This window comes from Nannospalax galili, unplaced genomic scaffold, assembly GCF_000622305.1.
Source record: "Nannospalax galili isolate Female #2095 unplaced genomic scaffold, S.galili_v1.0 scaffold571, whole genome shotgun sequence".
NCBI classification, from domain to species: Eukaryota; Metazoa; Chordata; class Mammalia; order Rodentia; family Spalacidae; genus Nannospalax; species Nannospalax galili.
Genome location: NW_008330297.1, coordinates 2,317,389 through 2,336,443, shown reverse-complemented (window position 1 = coordinate 2,336,443; position 19,055 = coordinate 2,317,389). Strand labels below are relative to the sequence as shown.

The 19,055-nt window shown below is 40.9% G+C and overlaps 1 protein-coding gene across 8 annotated transcripts in view; it reads left to right on the top strand.

Moving 5' to 3' along the window:
* Positions 1–19,055, top strand: part of Sgms2 (sphingomyelin synthase 2) — a 100,691-nt gene that overhangs the window by 57,406 nt on the left and 24,230 nt on the right. For 2 of the 8 annotated variants that reach the window (XM_029568763.1, XM_029568758.1), the window contains one exon: positions 14,801–14,901. The exons of the other annotated variants lie outside the window; for them this stretch is intronic. The gene's annotated coding sequence lies outside the window, so the exon portion shown is untranslated. The remainder of the gene's footprint in view (positions 1–14,800; positions 14,902–19,055) is intronic. 8 annotated transcript variants of the gene reach the window in all.

Below are 19,055 nucleotides of genomic sequence, written 5' to 3'. Positions count from 1 at the left end.
TGTTCTTGCTGTATTCAGATTGGAAGTTAGTGGATGGTTCGTCCATGATTTTTTCCCCCTGTTCCTGCAGCCTATTCTACCTGGTTATCCAAGGAATAAACAAAGAAGGCAGATCATGTTTTATTTTTTTATTTTATTTTTGTCTTTTTGAGACAGGGTCTCCCTGCAGCCCCAGCTGTCCTGGAACTTGCTATGCAGACCAGGCTGGCCTTGAACTCACAGAGATCCGCCTGCCTCTGCCTCCCCAGCGCTGGGATTAAAGGCGTGCGCCACCAAGCCCGGCTCAGATCACTCTAAATCGCAATAAGATTGTACTTTATCATTTAACATTGTCCCTTCTTTAAGGAGGAACAGAAGAGACTGAAGAGCTAAGGAGACTGTTTAAGTTCTGTCAGGGGCAAAGTGAGGGTTAGAAGCGGGATATGGGATTCTCATGTGCTATCATGCAAACTGCCCTGCATTGACTTTGCTTCTGAGACGGGCAAGGAGATGATACTGGGCCCATGTGGTTGAGTGAACTTTGCTCATTATCTTAATAAGCCCGTTTGGACCTGTTGTCCATATACCACCCACATCAAGCTAAATATCATTTCAAAAAATCTTTGGGGAGAGCTGGAGAGATGGCTCAGTGTGTACTGTTCTTCCAGAGGACTTGAGCTAGGTTCCCAGCACCCAAGTCAGACAACTTACAACTGCCCATAACGCCAGCTCCAGGGGGATCTGAAGCCTCTGACTTCTGTGAGCACTGGTACTTATGTACATACACACACACACACACACACACACACACACACACACACACACACACACATAATTTAAGCATCCTGAAGGACTAGTACTGTCTCCCATCACACCAAGACCACACCTGGAGAACCTAATTGTTAGTCTGCGTTATTGACTTACCCTGCTTCTTTTCTTTCTGTGAGAATTGAGGTCTTCATTTGCCCTCTGAAGCTAAACTTTGGTACGATTATGAATGTAACTTTGCTTTTTTATAGAATTTCCCTTATTTGTCCATCTATAAACATGGCTAGGAGCCTAGCTGTGCAGTAATGAGGCTGTACTAAATGAGAAAACTAAACCCAAAGCTGCTAAATTTCCTACTCAAGCTTAGTCATGGCCTTTCCAAGTGAGATCAGGATCCTGGTGTGTGACTTCTGACCCAGGACCCTGCCATGACACTGTTAGTTTTTAAATATTTTTAGCCACGAAAAGCATATTTCAGATGAGATTTTAGCTAAGTCTCCCCAAATAGAGAAAGCTCTAGAAGTGGTTGCAAGATGGGAGCCTGTGTGGTCTCGCCCAATAGTTTTGTCTCATAGGTTCCCTACGTGGCCTGTTCCTCATTCCTTTTCTCAGCACAACAAACTCAGCACTGTCTACTTCTACTTTCCTAGAACATATCTGCCCACATGTTGTTGAAAATGGGTAGTGGGAAAGTGAGGAGAGGTAAACTGACCCAGACTGCAGATTGCCCCGTCATCAAGGGGACGCCATAAGCATATTCCTAGTTGATTCTGAATTTTTACTGCAGAGCAAAGGGGAACGTCAGGAGACCATGGGGCTTTACTGATTCCCAGCAGTAAGTCCTCTTGCATATCAAGGTCGAGGTACCCCGTTCTCTTTTATTTGTTGTTAGAACTCTTCTTGATCCTATTGCTTACTTGTAGATGCTTTGTCAGAGTGTTAGTGGCCTGCTGATCTAAGAACCAGGTGCTGGCTCTGGTACTTATCTTCTCATGACTTTGAACAGCTCAATCTCATGTTTGCTGCAAAACCCAGGTAATAATAATACATACCGGGCCAGCAAGAAGGCTCAGCCTATTAAGGTGCTTGCCACCAAGCCTGACCATATGAGTTTGATCCCCAGGACCCACATGGTGGAAGAGGAGAACTGACTCCTGCAACTTGTGTTCTGACCTCCACACATGTAAGGTGGTATGTATGCACTTATATATAGACACATACACAAATAAATAAATGCCATACAGAATTTTAAAAGCACAATACATACCTCATAGTTGTGATGAAGAGTAAATCATTAATGCATTTGGAATAGTGTGTGGAAAGTAGTAAGTACCAGCTAAGTACTAGTGGTAGTTATAAAGTGTATGTTATGTAAATTTAAATCATTAATAAGTTACAAATTCAAAAGTTTTGAAATAAATATGTTAATATTCCAGTGTAGCCAGGCATTGCCATGCATGCCTGTAATCGAAGCACTTGGAGGTGCAGGCAGGAATATCTGGAGTTCAGAATCATCCCTGGCAGCATAGCAAGGCAAGGCTGGCTTGGGCATCATGAGACCCTGCCTGAAAAACACACACACACACACACACACACACACACACACACACACATACACTGTGGTGGTGGGGAAGACTAGAGCTAATTTTGTTAAAGTAAAAGTAGTTTTAAGCTAGCTGTTGTGGTCTAAATACTTGGGATGCTGAAACAAGATGGCTTGAAGCCAGGAATATGAGCTTGTATTGGCAACATAATAAAATCTCTAAGTCAAAAAAAATTTTGGTGGAGAGAATATAGCATATTAATAATAAGTTCTAGAGACTGGATAGATGGCTCAGTGGTTAAGCACACTTGCTTTGCAACCATTAGGATCCCAGCACCCATACGGTCTTGCATTCACATACACACCATAAGAAACAGACAGGAGGATTGCTGGGGCATGTTGGCTTAGCCTAGCAGAAAAACATGAACTCTAGATTTGCCTCAAAGGAGTAAGGCGGAAAGTGACGGATGAGGACACCTAACACCCTCCTTTGGCTTCTACACAGTTACACACAGGAGCACACACACACACTCACAGATTTAGAAAAGCAGGCTAGAGAGATGACTCAGAGGTTAAGATCACTGGCTGCTCTTGCAGAGGACCTGGGATCAGTTCCCAGCATCCACATGGTGCTAACAACCATTTGTAACTCCAGTTTAGGGGATCCAGTGCCCTCTACTGGCCCCCACCTGTATTGCATGACACGGGTGTATTTGCATACATGTAGGCACAACACTCTTACACGTAACATAAAAACAAAGAAATTAAAAATAAAATAGTTATAAAAATAGTAAATTCCAATTAATTTTGCCTGATCACAATGCCGATTAAATAATTTAAAGTACATATAATGTTTATAACGAGAACTTTTTTTTTTTTGGAGACAGGGTCTCACTGTGTAGCTCTAGCTGATCCTGAACTCACAGAAATCCTCCTGCCTCTGCCTCCCAATCTCCGGGTTAAAGGTGTGCACCACCACCTAAGCCATGAAAGGTTTCTTGAAATAACAAAACCAGAGATGGCTTCACAGCCTAAATTAGACTTGTTCTGAGCCCAGAGAATTCTTTTTACTTCTTGCCTTCACACCTGCACTTATTATAGATAAGGAAATTTACACAGAGCGGCCAACTGACATTTCCTCAAAAACTTTGGCAATTCGTCTTCAAATCTAGGTTTCGGATTGCTTTCCAGTGACAGTATCTGCAGAGAAAGCCTGCGTTGGTGCTAGCTGTGGGCAGTTAGGACGTCCTTGAGTGCTCTGCCTGCTTTTTGATGCTGCTGCTGTGTTTGCTCATACTCCTGCCGGCTGGAAGCAAGGGCTGTTTGTGACCTGAACTTAGCTTGGGAGCAGAGGTGCCTAGACAGTGGGGAGATGAAAAGAGCCAGGATTTGGAGTGAGTGCTAGTGAGCTGGGACATGGGTGTGAACTGAGGCAATAGCTACCGTTTTACTGTCAGTAGCTGGGTCCATCGGGGTTCAATTTTCTGAGAAAAGAAATGAAGGAAGAGGTAATAGCAAACATAATTTCCAGCAGGCACTGTGAGCATTTGTCCTCTCTGTTCTCAGAGCTCTGAGCCCTTAGATGAATTCACTGTTTTCTTCCCTATTATGTCTGGAATTAGTCAGGGCTTTACCATCCTGTGCTTCCCCAAACCTGCTGTGTGCCACAGCTGTGTCTAGTACTCGGTGCCCCGCTAAATCAACTCATTTCTTTTCTCTCTTTAGGCAGTGGGATTAAATCATGCTGCTTATTTATTTTTTCAGTACAAAAAGGTTAAAAATTAGGTGTTCCATGTTATGTCACCATAATCACTTTTGCTACAACCAAGATGCCCTGAAATATGTGCACACAATCAGAAGGTCCTCTTTGGTCTTAGACATAAGCTTGGGAACTGGGCTTCCAGGCTTCTGTTTGGCTCTTCTTACAAGTGTGTTTCTAAGCTTCTCATATGATACAAGAGGTATTTTCAAAACAAATACTTACAAACCTAACACTCATTTTCTAGGCTCTTTATTCCATAAGGAGAAAAGAAACGGGATTTCTTTGAAACAATTTCAAGTGATTGTAGTCAAGCACTTTTATTTATGTAGAGTCATCAATGAAAATTAGATTTTGTGGAAATAAGATTAAATATGGAATTACATCCTTCAGCTTCCTGATGCTAAATGAGCATGGGTTTATAGTGTTCCTTGGCTCCTCAAAGCATTATATACAGGGTTAGAGACAATGCTTTTAGCCATCCTGAGTCCTAAACCTGCCTTGTGCCTACAGCAGTGTCTATCATTAGTGCCCATTAAGTACTAACTGAGCCATTTTTGTCTATCTAGGTACAACATGTTTTAAAGCTGCTTGTTTCCTTTTTTAATACAGAAAGGTTAAAAAATAAAGTAGGCGTTGCATTGTTGGGTCCGAGGTTGGGAATGATTGGAGGCCACCCACCAAAATTCGAAATTTAGAAGACTTTATTGAAAAGCATTCCAATTCTTGAACGACCAGTCGGGCACAGACTCCAGGAGCCAATGAATGGAGTCTGGCCCCGAACAATAGCAGGCCAGGGCTTTTATTGGGGAATTCCACAGAAACCCATGCGCCAAGCATCTTTTAAAATGATTGGACGGCCCCCTATCCTGAGTACGGGGGAAATTCTTATTGGTAGGGGCTGTCTTCAGGGCATTGGTATGTGCTGGCTGTAATCTTTAGAGCCAGAGGATCCTGTTTATTCCTTATAAGGTCTTAACACATTTGAGCTTGCCTAACATACCTGGGCTTGCCTAACCCATAGCCCTTGCATATATTCTAGTCAGCTCACAAAATGGGGAAGCTAATCAAAACGGAGTCAGTGCAGTTTTTGGTCTGACTCTTCAGCATGTTATCACTTTCTAGTAGTCATATAATTTATTATTTATATGTGACTTATAGTATAAACATACATACATTTATTTGTAAGGAAACTAGTCTTACCTTTATATAGCCCAGGCTGGCCACAGCCAAGTCCTCCTGACTCAGCCCGTAGGGTGATGGAATTATAAGTGTCATTTTCAGTCTTACGGGTCTAGAGTTGCTTTTCTACATTTTCAAATTCTAGACCTTCTGAGAGCAGCCCTGCCTGTCTGCTGTCTCTCCCTTTACACTTTAAAATGTACTAACTACCAAAGTTGTCTAATCTGTGGTTATGGAAGAAGATCTTTTCACACTTAACATACCTTCAAAATTCTGAAATGATTTAAAGACATGGCCTTGAAATTAAGGGGAAAAATTAATTAACAATATCTTTAAATGATATGAATATTAGGTGCTAGGTAACATACGATGAAGCAAAATCCACCACATAGCAGGAGAAGACTTTTCTAAAAAGCATTTTTAATGCTTAAAATTGGCAAAATCTGCCGGGCGTGGTGGCGCACACCTTTAATCCCAGCACCCGGGAGGCAGAGGCAGGCGGATCTCTGGGAGTTCAAGGCCAGCCTGGTCTACATAGTGAGTTCCAGGCCAGCTGGGGCTACAGGGAGACCCTGTCTCAAAAAGACCAAAAAAAAAAAAAAATTGGCAAAATCCCAGCATGGAGGGGTGGTGAGGCACTAGGCCCCACCTTAGCTGAGGAACTCTTAGCATTTGATAGCTGCTGGAAAGTCTGTTTTCTGTAAGGGTGTGACCCTGTCATGCTCAAAGGCAGGCCCCAAGGGCAGGCAAATTGGACTCAAACATTTTAAATTTGAAAAAGAACATGAAGGTGGGTGAGCTCAGGAGGTAGGGTGGACCTAGGCAGAGATGGTGAAGATGATCAAAATACATTGTATGAAATTCTCAAAGATTTATGAAAAATATTATTTTTTTAAATTTTTTAAATTTTGTATTTTATGTGTATGCGTGTATTGCCTGCATGTAGGTAAGTGCACCCGTGTTGTGCAATGCCTACGGAGGTCAGAAGAGGCTGTTGGATCCCCAGGGACTGGAGTTACAGACAGTTGTTAGCTGCCATGTGGGTGCAGGGACATGAACCCTGGTCTTCTGCAAGAACAACCAGTGTTCTTAACCTCTGAGCCATCTCTCAAGCCCCATATTATTATTTTTTTAATGCTTAAAAATTGGGCCTATAAGATGGCTCAGTGGATAAGGGCTCTTGCTGTCAAGCCTGAACCCACATGGTAGAGAGAACTACTTCCTGAAAGTTGTCCTCTAACCTCCACAAGTGTGCCATGGCGTACATGGTGAAACAAACAAACAAACAAATAAATAATAAATAAATAAATGTAAAACATGCTTAAATCTCTCAGGCTGGAGAGATGACTCAGTGGTTAAGAGCACTGACTGCTGTTGCAGAGGACCCCGGTTCAGTTCCCAGCACCCACATGGCTGCTAACAATTGTCTGTAACTCCTGTTCCAGGAGAATAAGACACCTCCTTCTGACTTCTGAGGGCATTGCAGGACACGGGTGCACTTGCGTATATGCAGGCTATCCATTCATACTCGTGAAATAAAAATTATAAAATCTTTTTAAAAAATGCTTAAATCTATAACCTTATGTCACATCACATGATATGCATCCAAAGTCACAATATGCAAAGAGAGCTGGAAGTTCTGGTTTGGGTTTGATTGCCTTCCAAGTTTGCATGTGGCACTTGGGTGTGGACTTCCAAGGTTAATGCCCTCAGAAGAGAGCGAGATTGAAAAGCCTCCTTAATGGGCAATGAGAAATGAAAGCAAGGCCCGATCAAGCGAATGTTCAAACTGTCTTATAATCTGTATAGAGTTTGTGTTTATTATTAATGATACGTTTATTTGCAATGCTCTTTTTACATTCCTCCCACAGTCTGGTTTCCTGCCCACCTTGCTTAGCCCCCAAGCTGTAAGCTTCACTCAGTGTCTTGCTTTGAGCCCCATTCGGACTATTTAAGCTTCTTCTCCTATGCCTGACTTTACTTTTCCATATTGTCAAACTCTTGAGTTGCATTGCAGAAACTTGTTCTTTTTAGTGTCTCTTTTCCTTCACAAACTCATTTCCTTCTCTTTTTTTAAATCTGCGAAAGGCTCCACTCGGATATGTAGGAACTTAAAGTCTCATGTTATATTTCTAAAAGAAATACAAAATAAGAGCCATGTGCTCTGCTCGAGGTTTTTTTGCAGAAGGAAATAATTGGCTGTGGATGACTTCAAAATCCACATTCCGTGGTAGTTGTACCAACAGCCACCTATCCTGTGCTGTGAAGTGTGCAAGGTCTGTATAGGGGACATTTGGTGGAGTGTGTCTTTGTGAGTCATGTAATTGGTCATACAGGAAAACAAAATTCTTGAGTGAACTGCTTTCTCTGAAGGTTTCTGGATCTGTTGCTCTAGAACTGAAAAGCATAAAAATTCAGTTCCTATGAACTCCCCCCAGGAGACCATATATTTCTATTGAATAAATAGAATACCCATAAACCTAGCCACTGCCTTCTCCTAAAACAATATTTAAATACTGACGGTTTCAACTTCCTCATTCAGTACAATAAAGAAAACTCAGTAGATGAAAATTTGATGGGTACATTTCAAATGCCAATGTAGCCATCGCTTTTTTCCTTAAAATTATTTAAATGGAACCCTGTTAGACTCAAGATTTTAATCCCTTAACTAAATGTAATCACTAAAATTTTTCTTCTATCTCTTCCTCATATGTTCCATTCCGCCCATGGAGGATTGAATCAGGTTAGGAAATCTGGAACATGTATTTGGGAAACAAAGATCATCCATCATTATTAGGTTACTTGAAGAAGCTAATTTCTGAAATGTAGATAGAGAAGCTGGTGCTTTTCAGAGCCTTGGACCACCAGAAAACCAGGGCCTGCCTAATCAGTCAACACAAAAGCAGCTTTAGGCCATACATCAGCCTACTATTTATTCATCCATCCATTCATTCATTCATTCATTCATTCATTATTTGGTCTTTTTGAGACAGGGTCTCCTGTAGCCCCAACTGGCCTGGAACTCACTATGTAGATCAGACTGGTCTCCATCTGCCTCTGCCTCTCAAATACTGGGCTTAAAGGTGTGTGCCACACGGAGTTGGAGAGATGGCTCAGCAGTTAAGATAACTGACTGCTCTTGCAGAGGTCCCAGGTTCGATTCCCAGCACCCACATGGTGGTAGCAACTATCCGTAATTCCAGTTCCAGGGGATCCAATACCCTCTTCTGACGTCCTCTGGCATTGTATAACATGGTTGTACTTAAACACATGCAGACGATATACTCATACACATAAAATAAAAATAATTAAATTTTTTTAAAAAGATGTGTACAGCTGGGCATGGTGGCACACACCTTTAATCCCAGCACAGAGGCAGAAGCAGGCAGATCTCTGTGAGTTCAAGGCCAACCTGGTCTACATAGTGAGTTCCAGGCCAGGTGGGGCTACAGGGAGACCCTGTCTCAAAAAGAAGACCCCCCCCCAAAAAAAGATGTGTGCCACAACACCCAACCATAGACCTACATGTTTAAAGGACATTGAAACCAGCACTGACTATATGAGTGGTCTGCATTATTAGTGCTTTTTTTATTTAAAATATCTTATTATTTTTATTTTATGTGTATGAGTGTATTGTCTGCATGTATGTAAGTGAACTCATGTCATGTAATGCCCACAGATGTCAGAAGAGGGCATCGAATCCCCTGGAATTGGAGTTATGGATGGTTGTTAGCCGCCTTCTGGGTGCTGGGAATTAAACCCCTGACCCTCTGCAAGAGCAGCCAGTGCCCTTAACTGTTGAGCCATCTCTCCAGCCTCCATTAGTACTTTTATGAAAGATTTTTATGTTTGGCACAATAACATGAGCAGTGGTGACTTCTCACCCCTGTGTCTTCCACGGTTTCTCTTTTGTTTTCTAATTATTCTTTTCACTGGGTGAAAATCATGCCTCACTGTTGTATGGCTGTTCCTGGGAAGATGTGAGCAAATGTCTGTTCATCCCAGGCAGGGTGCCAATGACAGACCAAAGATACTGCTCCCTTAAAGTCTTAGTGAACCAATGAGTTTATTGGGATTCCTTATCAGGGCATGAATGACCCAAAGGCAGCTGTATCACCAAAACACCCACCCAGCATGATTATAAATCAGAGATCTGCATCTCTGGAGCTCCCTGTACAACTTGTGGGCAACTCTACCAGCCTCCTTTCCCAGGAGTGTTTATTGTTTTTATAACCTTGGGGAGGCACCTTGTGAATCTTTTAATTTTCTGAGCTTCCTGAGCTCATAAGTTTCATTCCTTTCCCAACTCTGAGTCTCCCTTCTTCCTTTAGGAGGGCATATTTCAACTTGTAGCATCTAGGTGCAGGACCCTGGTGCTTTGAGGAGCTCCAGTGGGTGGAAGCATAGGGTTCACCGTGCACAGTGCAGAGCTGTTGGGCTCTCTGCTGGACCTACATCACCCTCTAGCAAGTCCTAGGCAACACTACAAGTCACAAAAGAATAGGACTAAGCTTGAACTCATTTTGTTGCTCAAAACATTAAGCACAAATATAGTAACCAGTAACCTGTTGCATTTTCAATTAATATCAATATGTCTAATTCTGGGCTTAGGCCTCTGTAAGGAAATTATACTTGGGTTACTTGGGTGTGTCTAGGTAGCCTTCCTACAGTGGTGTGATGGGTTTAGCCTGTTTCCCTGTGCCCTTGATTAACTAATGTCCTAATCATGGGCCTAGTTAGACCTGATTTCAAGTCTCTGCCATTATCTCCATGGGGTAGCAGGATTATTTAAGTCCTTTCTATAGTTTCTTGCTTAAAGGCAATTTTTGCCTACCTTATAAAAATGCAATTGTAAACACAATGCAATGCCCTGTCACAATTTTTGAGACAGGGTCTCCCTGTAGTCCCAGCTGATCTGGAACTAACTATCTAGACCAGGCTGGCCTCAAACTCAGAGATCTGCTTGCCTCTGCCTCCCAAGTGCTAGAACTAAAGGCATGCACCACCACACCCAGCCCAGAATGCAATGTCCTTTTAAGAAGTCATTTTCAAATACCCATAGAGGTGATAGAGGTAGACTTCTAAAATACTCTGAAGGGCATAAAATAAGGAAGCTATATTAAAGTGAGAATCATAAAGTTATTTGAAAGGAACTGACCTTTTTTTCTCATCTCATTTTTTTCCTGTGATAAAATTATGTTTCCAAATCTAATAATTTTTTGTTGATCAGGAAATGAATTATTAACCTTCCTTGTGATCTTGAATAATGCAGATTGAGACCTCTATCGTTTAGAAAGGGCTATCTGAGGTGTTTAGTGTTAAGCTGGTGTTTGGCATCTGCTTTTCTTCTTGGACCAGCCACTACTTAGGAAAAATATTAGTACCAGTTTTTTACTTAAATATTAAATGAGACTTCAAATATACTTCTCATATACCTTTCATTTTAAAATACTTTAATTTTATTATTTTTAAATTACATGTATATATGTGTGGGAGTTACAGACAATTGTGAGCCACCTTCATGCTAGGTATCAAACCCGGGTCCTCTAGAAGAACAGTACACACTCTTAACTGCTGAGCCCTTCTGTCCAGGCCCCCTACCTTTCATTTTTAATAGGCAATTTTTGCAGACTCTTCTTACTGAGAATTAAGTATTAAAACCTAAGGGAATCAGTTTCTAAGTATATAAATCTTTGGGGTATAAAGAAAGCTGGGATTTTTAGAGGCAAATAATTATCACTGTTGTTCAGTTAGGCTGTTCTGAGTTACCTTTCTGATGAAGCGCCCAGGGTGTTCCAACTAAACAAGTGCTGACTGCTACTGCTTGATCATTAAATGTGGAGCAGGTAATGTGAATTGCATGAAATAATTCTTTAAAACAAATGTCTACCCTGTACAATATTTTATGGATTGATAAAATCATAACTCAGAGCTGGGCTGTGGCACACGTCTTTAATCCCAGTACTCGGAAGGCAGAGGTAGGCGATCTCTGTGAGTTCAAAGCCAGCCTGGTCTACATAGTGAGTTCCAGGCCAGCTGGGGCTACAGGGAGACCCTGTCTCAAAAAAATAATAATAAAAATAAAAATTATAACTCAGATTGCTGGAACACCAATATCAGCTATTGCTCAGATTACTGAAAGTGCAAACATCTTTTATACTATAGGGACTTCATCCTTGTGCTGAAGTAGATAAGTATTTTAGCTCAAATTAGTTTTCAGCCTGGTTTGTCCCCTAAGCCATGGGTACATCATTCTTCATTGGTCGTGAATGCACAGAAGGAATTCTAGTGCTGCTGAAAACGTCCACATATAAGAGGGAAATGCCCTTTGGACTCTTCCTGTCCTCACCCTCCAGAAATTCTACTGAATGTGGGAGGAAGGAGGGTGGAAAAGGGGGCTTGAGCCAAACGTAAGTCAACATTTTCCACCATTGGGGAAAAGCTTCATAAATGTGATATGCCTCCCGAAGAACCTTTAAGAACTTTGAGAACCTCTCATTTCAACTATTCCTAAGAAATTTAAAGTTTGTTTTTACATAGTCTTTAGTTTTGGACCTCATCTTTTTAGAAATTTATTTTATTTTTATTTATGTGTGGGTGTCTGTGTGGGTGCCCACCTCTGAAGAGAGTGTGGGATACCCTGGAGCTGGAGTTACAGGTAGTTGTGAGTCACCAACATGGGTGCTGAGAACTGAACGTGGGTCCTCTGCAAGAGTAGCAAGTGCTCTTAATTGCTGAGCTATCTCTCAAGTCCCTAGACCTTATTTTTCTAGCCCTCTTGTATCTTCAGGGTCTGGTAACACTATATAATCTGCCTGTATCCATCACTCATATGTTTATTAATTTGTCCCTTTGTTCACCTTACTTCATGCTCCATGTTGTACCAAGACCTGTTACATTGTCCTTCCCTATTTCTTCCCTTCCATTTAAGATTCATCCTCTCCTGGGGGCTAGAGAGATGACTCAGCTGTTAAGAGCACTGGCTGCTCTTGCAGAGGGCCTGGGTTCTGTTCTAGCACCCAGGTGGCAGCTAACAGCCACACCTAGCTCCAGTTCCAGGGGACCCGATACCCTCTTCTGACCTCCATAGGCAATGCATGCATGTGGAACACATATATGCAGGCAAAACACACATATACAGAAAATAAAAATAAATAAATCAAAAAATATTTTTAATATTTTATTTATTATTTTTATTTTATGAGTGCAATGCCTGCATGTATGTGCATCCGTGTTGTAAAATGCCCGTGGAGATCAAAAGAGTCATGGAAGGTCGTTAGCCGAAATGTGGGTGCTCTGAAGCCCTCTTCTGACCTCCGCAGCATTGCACGACACAGGTGCACTCACATACATGCAGGCAATACACTCATACACATAAAATAAAAATAATAAAGTGTTTTTTAAAAAAAAGTATGCTCAGAAGTCAGAAGAGGGTGTTGGATTCCCTTGGAACTGGAGTTACAGACAGTTGTAGCCACCGTGTGGGTGCTGGGAATCAAACCAGTGCTCTTAACCACTGAGCCAATGCTCCAGCCTCTCAAAAAAATATTTTAAAAATTTATCCTGGGATAAAGATGGAAAGATGGCGTAGCTGTTGAGTGCTTGCTGCTCTTTCAAAGGACTGGAACTTGCTTCCTAGTTTACCTCTAATGCCAGCTCCAGGGACTCTGACATCTCTTCTGGTCTCTGCGGGCACCCACACACACTAACACATACACATAATAAACAATGAAATAAATCTTTCGAGAAAATTCCCCTCCTTCTGCACAATGTTAATCTCCCAATTCCATAGTACCCTTTTCTTTCCAAAACACACTGGAATCAGATTCAGGTAGTCAGAATTCTCCAATCACCAGTAACATATGAACAGCAGGGAAATTGTCTTAAAATATACGTCAAACTTTAAAATAACCTACGGAACATTTTGCAAGTGAAATCTCATCGATGTAGCTTCACAGTCTTTTGCTAAAGCAGAAGCAGTTGCCCATGGCTCTGCTGCTCAGCTCCTGGGCATCACTCTGAACTGTAGATGACCCCTTCTTGTAAAATATTCCCAGTACCATGGTTTATTGTTTTCAGATTTGCACAGCTAATATTTGCTTTGGGTGAGTACTCATTTCAGCCATTAAAATGACCAGTTTTTACTGAGAAAGACCTTTAGTTTCCCCTAATCTTGCTCATAGTGCTTGGGGTGTGGCTCAGTGATAGAGTAGGTGGCTGCTATGGCAAGGCCCTGGGTTCAGTCTCCATTATTGCAGAAAAAAATGAAAGCCAGTTGTACATAGTGAATTTTAATCAATTCTGTTCAAAAGTTTGTCTTTCTTTTCTCAGTTCATATTGTTTAGTTTTTGGAGGGAAGGAGAAGCACAGTTTACACAGCTTGTTAACAGTTTACTTTCTATTAGCTAGTTTTTGCTTTGGTCTGTAGAAAACTTGAAGCATGTGATAGTTCATAATTTCTAACAAAATCATTAGTCTAGCACTGTAAATGGGTACGAGGGCCCAGGAGGTCAATTGTAGAATACCTCTTGATATTCTAGTTAATTAGAAACAGTTATTCCCATAGGCTAGATCTTTTAGTAGTTGAGGTGAGTTGTAGCCCAATACTGTATAATTGTTTTGCATGTAAGTTAAATGACTTAGCAAATGAACAAATTGTGTAAGCATCACCAACATCTAGTATACCACAGAGAGAAGCTTCTAGCCCATTTGCAGTTATTCTCCAGGACTTCCTGGAATTCCAGAAAGCCGCAAAGTGGTTCCTGTCTCTACTGATGGGCTTTTCTTACTCTCATAAGAACTAGATACAGAACTAACCCCACCCACTTAAAATGGGGTAGTCAGCACATTTAATGTCTACCAAGCATATTACCCAAGAATATAGTGCTCAGTGGTTAAGAGCACTGGCTGTTCTTGCAGAGGACCTGGGTTCGATTCCCAGCACCCACATGGTGACTGACAACCATCTGTAACTCCAGTTCCAGGGCAATTCAATGGTTTTTCTGACCTCTGTGGGCATTGCATGACACAGGTGCACTTACATAGCTACAGGCAATGCACTCATACACATTAAAAAAATAATAAAGTTGCATATAATGGACTGAAATTATTATTTACATTAAAAATTATTTCAATTATTTTTTTTTTCAGAGCTGAGGACCAAACCCAGGGCCTTGAGCTTGCTAGCAAGCATTCTACCACTGAGCTAAATCCCCAACCCCCAATCATTGTTTACATTTAAAATTTTTCTTGCAAGACATTTGCTAACTAAAGCGTCATGAAGAAACTTTATAAGCCTGTTTGCTTCCTTAATTTAAACCCTATATTATACTGAAAAAGATGTGGGATCTTATGGCAGTCTGAAAACTTGTGATCTAAGCTTGGACATAGTAGTTTAGGCTTATGATCCCAGCATTCAGGAGTCTGAGGCAGGAGGATCACCTGACTCCAGCCTGGTCTGCATAGTAAGTTTAGGCCAGCTGGGTCTATGGGGAAAATCAAAACAGAATGGAAAACTAAGGAAGCATAAGACCTGACGAGGATATTCTCCATGTTTCTTCTGTTCGCAGAGTATTTCACAGACACGCGAGGGTTTTCAGTAAGCAGTTGTTTGATCTTCTTCAGAGGTTTCAAGAACTTGTTAATAAAATAACAAGAAAAAATTTTTGAGGTAGGATACTCCCTGCTGGCCTTGAACTTGCTATGGAGTTGAAGATGACCTTGAACCCCTGATCCTCATGCTGTTTTTTTTTTTTTTTGTCCACCTCCCCAAGTGCTGGGATTATAGGCATGTATCACCACACCCAGTCTAAGCAATGCTGGGAATCCAACCTTTGGCCTCTGCACATGAGGCACCAGCCTTAAAATAAATTTTGTGGTGTGTCTGAAGTGGAATCACATTGCTCACAGAGGTCAAACCTGTGAGTGCATTGATAACTGTGCATGTGATGTTTTAGGTGGGAAGAGTTTCGTAAGCAAGTTAAGCTTAAAGTTAAAATGTCCTCTAGCCCAATTGGATCCTATTAACATAAAGTAAGATACCTATATTATAAACTTAACATGGCAGCTCATTAAGAATAGTAACTAATTAATAAGTGAATATAGTAGGCAAATGGTAAGCAAAGTCTATTTCTTCTTTCTCCCCATAAGATGAGGGACACATTATATACTTACTTTTTTCCTACTTGTATATGTGCACATGTGTTTTGTTTGCTTCGTTTTGTTTTTGCAGTGATGGATATTGATCCCAGGGTCTTGCACATGCTAGACAAGAGTTCGGCCACTCGGCTCCACGTCCAGCTTTTGATGTTATATTGGTATAATGCAGTGCTATCTAGAGGACTGCTTCTGTCTCTTTAAGAAACCAATAGATTGTCTCTTAGTCTTCTCACTGACTACTGTTCATCTATAAAAATGTCATCTACTGTAGGCAGGGGTGTGCCATTGGAGTGAACCTCCTGAGATCAGAGTCCTGATTTAAATGTGGGATTTGCTGTTTCCTAGCTGATCTTGGGCAACTCACTTTGTCTCATTTTATTTTCTGTAAAATTGGGCTGACAGTATTTCCTAGGATTGTTATAGTGTCAATTAGACAATGCAGAAGAAAAGTACTTGGCGTGTAAATAACATTTGCTGACAGCTGTCATATTTGGTTGCTATTTTATTCTCTAACTTGTTTTACTAATGGCTTTATGATGACTACTGAGTTTTCTTTTGTCAGATCTTAGAAAGTTTTTGGTTCTTGTGAGAAACTCTTCAGGTATTTGTTACTGGTAATTCAGTTCAGTACAGTTCAGTCTCAAACTCTAAGGTTAAGCTATAGCTCTCCTGTGTTTCACACTCAGTATGTCCTTCTCATTGTATTTCCAATCTGTACATGTAAGATCATATTTTCTTTGATCAGGGATTTATCAGCTATCTTTAATAGATTAAATCTGTCTAAACTTTAAATTCTATACATAAACTTAGATGAGTCCTCTTAATTGTTAAACTGCATCCACACATTTACTTTATCTTATCATCTTGACCTGTCCACATTCCTAGCAGGACAAGCTTGCAGCTCTAGTAAGCAAATCCTTCCTCGGCCTTGAACTTTATGTTCTGTCACCTCTGTAGATGTCTACTGAGCTTCCCAGCAGGCCTATGGAGGGAGGCTAGTGGGAGCGAGTGGCCTTTCATATCACACCTGAGCTTGCATCCTGAGTGTGTATTCCATGGCCTGTTTCCCTTCTTTTCTTACTGTGGCCTCTGGTAGGAATTATCAAGGTTTTACTTTGCCTATTCAGATGGGAATGTCACGTATCTGTATACCATATTCTTCCTTTAGTATCTCCATATCTGTTTTGTAGTCTTACAGTTATTAAACACTTCAGGGTATCCCTGAAGTGCTTGGGGTGAGAAATGTTTCCGATTTGGAGCCTGGAGAGATGGCCCAGCCGTTGAGTGCCCGCCGGTAGGGCTCAGTTCCCAGCAATCTCTGCCTGTAACTCCAGCTCCAGGAGGTCTTATACCCTAATAAATCTTTTTTTTTTTTTTAAAAAAAAAAAAAAGAAGTGTTCCCAATTTTGGGAATTTTAAAAATTGAAATGTTAGGATATACAAAATGAGATTTCCAGAGGATGGGATTCCAGTTTAAACTCAAGTTCATTTGTGCTTTATTAATATATACAAGTAGAGGTAATTTTGTACAATGTCTTAATAATTTTGTACATGAAAAAATTGTATGCACTGAACTAATTTGCATATGAGTGCCAAAATTCTTTAGATTTTTTTAGCATTTCAGAATTTTCCAATTAGGAATGCCCATCCCCTCCATGTTGCCACACAGTATTTCACAGCAGTAAGATAGCCAAATACTTTGTGTATTTCTTATTTCACTGGGATAAACTCACAAAACAGGAACTAGGTAAAAGTGCTGTTGCAGTGGCTCTGTAGTGTGATTGTGGGTCTAGGAGCACAAATCTATGGCCACTTTCATTTTTCATTGCCTACAAATTTCAGAACTTTTGTCATATTACAGGAAAAATCCTCTTGGGATTATTAAAATTAAATGACTAACATTATATATTAATATGATCACATCAAACCTTAATGACGTCCAGTCTCACCTTCCTTCCATGAAAATGGTATAGCTTTGTATTTTATCTTCATCGTTGTTAATTTTTTATACTTTCCTCATATAATTCCATATATTTCCTTTCAATTATTAGGACTTGACGCTACTTTTGTCTTTTGGTATAGCAACCACATCAATAGTTTGTGGTCAGGTAGTGAACATATTTTTATTAGGCTTTTAAAACTGGTTATTATGGTTATTGAATGAAGATGCATATGTGTTTATTTGAAAATAGAACAAGACTTTCCAGTTGAATAGTATATGCTTGAGAAAGCTGGTTTTACAAGTACATTTTTTTATGCTTTTCATTAATTACATGCCTGTTTTCTTGTCTTGCTTTATTGCCTAAAATGGTGTTCAGTCATAGGAAACAGAAGTAGAATGTAGGAACACAATATATGCTTTTCTGTGGTTTAACAAAAAGATTCTTTTTTTGAGACAGGGTCTCCCTGTAGCTCCAGCTGGCCTGGAACTCGCTATGTAGACCAGGCTAGCCTGGAACTCACAGAGATCCGCCTGCCTCTACCTCCTGAGTACTGAGATTAAAGGTGTATACCACCTCACCTGGCCTGATAACCCCTTGAAAAACAGATTTGTTTTTATTTTTGTATGTATATGTGTGTGCCTGAGTATATGAATAGGTACCACAAGCATGCAGCTACACACAGGGGCCAGAAGAGGGGACCAGATTCCCTGGAACTAGAGTTAGAGGTGGTTGGGGCCACTGTGGGTGCTGAAAACCAAACCTAGGTCCTGTACAGCAGTAGCAAGTGCTCTTAACTGCTGAGTCATCTCTCTAGCCTGATAATCACTTTTTTATATTATTTATTTTTATTTTATGTGTATAAGTGTTTTGCCTGCGTGTATGTAAGTGCACCCATGCATACCATGCCTTCAGAGGCCAGAAGAGGACGTCAGTTCTCCTGGAACTGAATTATGGATGGTTGTTAGCCACCATGTGGGTGCTAGGAACCAAGTCCAGGTCCCCTGCAATTATAGCCAGTGCTCTTAACCACTGAGCCATCTCTCCAGACCACAATAATCACTTTTTAAAGACATATGCTTCTGGTATATTTTTACTATAATCACTTCCTTATTTTAAGTATTTTATTTTATGTGTATGAATGTATTGCCTGCATGCATGTAAGTGTGCCCATGTTGTAAAATACCCAAACAGGTCAGAAGACGGCATCAGACTCCCTGGAACTGAAATTATGGACTGTTGTTAGATACCGTGTATGATGAGACCCAAACCCAGGTCCTCTGTAAGAGCAGCCAGTGCTCTTAACTGCTAAGCCATCTCTCCGACCCCATCACTTCCTAATTTTAAACCATTCTTAAATGTCTGAAATATATCCTACTTTGTAGTTTAAAAAACTAACAAAACAATACCAATGTACTAAAAAAAAAACCCTCAATGTTTTATATTTGCTTTCATAAGGGAGATGGATTTGTAAAAACCCTGAACTGTCTTGATGCTATCTAGGTTAACTTATATTACTTTAAAAGCTTGGCATCTGTTTTGTGCTCTGGCATGGTGACCCAAACAGGTGTACTGATGGGCTTTCCACACAGCCAGAGGAGCCATCGTAGCCCTGGCTGGCCTGTAACTCACGGTGTAACCCAGGCTGGCCTCAGTCTCCCAGAGATCTGCTTGTCTTGGCCTCCCAAGTGCTGGGACTAGAGGTGTGCACCTCCACACCCGGTCC